Here is a 3,299-nt window from a genome sequence, read left to right as displayed (position 1 = left end):
ACAAATTGAGCAGATGGAACACAGAATTCCCATATATCTCCTGCCCCCACATATGCACAACCTGTCTCACTAACAGCATCCTGTACCTGAGTGGTACATTTGTTACAATTGATGAACCTACACTGAAACGTCATTATTACTCAAAGCCCATATTTTTTCATTAGGGTTCACTCTTGGTGGTGTACATTCCATGGGTTTGGACAAGTGTATAATGACATGTACTTATCACTATAGTATTACTTGGAATACGGTCACTGCTCTAAAAATCTCCTGTGCTTCGATTATTTACCCCTGTCTCCCCAGTCCCTGGAAATCAGTGTTCCTCTTACTAGCATGCCATATATTTGGAACCATACCGTATGTAGCCTTTCCAGTTGACTTCTTTTACTTAGTAATGTGCACTTAAGTATCCACCACATCTTTTCATGGTTTGATAGCTCATTTCTTTTTTGTGTTTATTTGGTTTATTTGACTCACAGTCCTTCCTGGTGCTGGCATCTGTTTGGCTTCTGGTGAGACATGAGGAGTCTTTTACTCCTGGCAGAAGATAAGGGGAGTTGGCACATCACAAGGTAAGAGTGGAAACAAGAGAAAGAGAAGGAGATGCTAGGCTCTTTTAAACAATCAGTTCTTGTGTGAACTAATAGTGAGAACTCACTCATTACCACTAGAATGGCACCAAGCCATTCGTGAGGGATCTGCCCCCATGACCCAGTCAGCTCTCACTGGGCCCCACTTCCAACACTGAGAATCAAATTTCATCATGACATTTGGAAAAGACAACAATCCAAAGTATGCCAGTGTTGAATAATATTTAATTATCTTCATGTACCAAAGTTTATCTGTTCACCTACTGAGGAACCTCTTGATTGCTTTCAAGTTTTGGCAGCTATAAATAAAGCTGCTCTACACATCCCTGTGTAGGTTTTGTAAGAAGAAACATGAGAAGAAACACTATCAATAAATATCAAATAATTTTGGGAAAAAAATACTGTTTCTAAAATAAAAACACAATTATTGAAACTAAAAACAAAGTTTAAATAGCAGACATGTAAACAACAGAATCAACCAAGCTTAAGAGAGACTAGGGAATTAGAAGAAAGATCTGAGGAAATTACCCTGAATGCCACACAGGGAAATAGATGGAAAATGTGAAGGGATATTTGAAACATGGAACCTAGAATGAGAGGACCCAACATATTTATTTAAAATACTAGAAGGAAAAATAGAATATGAGAGAGACAGTATTGGAAGGAATAATGACTGAGAATTTTACAGAATTGATACAAGATGTAACTACTCAGATTTAAGAAGCATAAGACCTGAGTATCAATGAAGATGAATAAACTTTTGAGAAGCTTAGCCATTAAGGAAGAAAAGTTAGATGGAAATATGCTACTATTGAAAAGCCTTCTTTAAGATATGTGAGCTATGAGTGTATTTTTATACCCAAGGCAAAAAAGCCAGTAGATGGAAAAGTACAGATGAAGAAGGGAAAGCCCTGACAAGGTGTGGCAGCCTGGACTATGTCCTCAGCTCAGGAATTACAGTGGAATCAGGTTTCTCTTCTCACTGATGATTATTTGTTGACCATAGGCTTTAAGGTCTGATAAATGTAGACCCACTACTGACTCAGCCACTTATTAGCAATGTGGCTTTGTGCAGGTGACTCTGATCCCTTCTTAAGCCTCAATTTTGCTTCTTAAAAATATTATAAAATTATGTGAGAATTTAAAATTCGGGGCAAAGTATGGGAAAGTCTAACATAATAGGTGCTCAATTAATAGTGGTGATTTTGTTCTTCTGCTTTTAACCTTTAAGATGATGCCAAAATAAAAATTTTTTTTTTGTTAAATCTGAGTCTCTAGTGAGTCCATGTTTATCATACACCAGATTAAAAAGCAAGAGCTGGGAGAATTACCAAGAGTCTGTTCCCCTAATTTCCCTAGCCCTCCAGAAGCTATCCAAAGCTCCCAAGCTTCTAAGATGTTCTATAATATTTTCCTCTATTCTCATTGTCTGTTTCTAAACCATTGGTTTAACTAAATATATATAAATGGATATATATGCATAATTATACACAATACACTTATGGGCGTGAATACATATGGGATAAATATATCCATAGCTATAATTTTAACATAAAAGTTTGCAGAAAATTAATTTGTGTAAATCTTAACATAGATGAAATTCTAAAAAGAAGAATGGTGCCTATATTGGGTGTGTGGTAGAATGGATGGGTTAATTGTTCATATATACCAAATTTAGAATTAGAGAAGGGTCTGTGATATCACAGTCACTGCTTTCATTAAACAGATAATGAAATCCAGAGAAACCAAGACACTTGCTCAAAGCACACAGCCTTTTCAATCTAATTTTCTAGAAGGCAAGCAGTAGTGACTAAACGAGCATCCCCACCATTCTTTACAAAGAACCTTGAATGGAGCTTAGTTAGGCAGTGTGTTCAAAATCTCAAAGCAAAAAGGCAACAGAGCCACAATGAGAAGTCCCCTTTCTACTCCCGATTTGCTAATACCACCTTTGTATCCATAGTTTCCTTACTCTTTCCAGCTTGGCCAGAAAGAGAAAAAGTCCATTTCACCCAAGAGGATACTAAGTGCCTAAGCACAATGATTGACACTTTGTAATGACTGTGAGCTGAAACTGAGTTTAAACAGTGAGGATGGATGCCACATCACAAATGAAGGTCACAGACAGTGCAGGAAACAGAAACCGAGGATTTGTGAGCTTCATGTTATGCAGATAACTCACCAGAATAATTAAGACAATAAACCAATTATTTAGGGAAGAGGAGTGTGATTTTATAAATCAACAGCTTGTGTGACTCTAGCGCCTCCGTCTCTTTCACCTCTGAATTCCTGTCCTCCTTTGGCTACACTTGCTTTCCAACCTTAATTCTACACCATTTGAGAAACTTTATTCTCCTCAAAGCAAGAACTAAGTCAAATGCTAACTGGATGTACTGCACAATCTTATAGCTTGTCATTGTTTATGTTTCTTTAACAACCTTTTGACTTCCCTCTACATTTTTGCCATCATCTCTTGATAGTAACAGGGACTTACATAAAATCCCTTTGTTCCATTGTTTGCTATTTCAAATTCCATTGTTTTGCTATTATCTTAAAAGAGGTACATGATCTCTAAAGACTTACAATGATAATGTTTTGACATTGTAATTTAACATGGCAATGTGGTCTCAATAATCTTTCAACAATATTGTTTTACCATTGCCTTGACATTGTAAAATGGTCTCTCTAGACTTACATTTTGCCATTGCC

The sequence above is a fragment of the Carlito syrichta genome, unplaced genomic scaffold (assembly GCF_000164805.1).
Source record: "Carlito syrichta isolate Samal-C Ts95f unplaced genomic scaffold, Tarsius_syrichta-2.0.1 Scaffold300951, whole genome shotgun sequence".
Classification (NCBI taxonomy): Eukaryota; Metazoa; Chordata; class Mammalia; order Primates; family Tarsiidae; genus Carlito; species Carlito syrichta.
The sequence above is the reverse complement of the archived record's forward strand: the minus strand, read 5'-3'. Positions refer to the sequence as shown.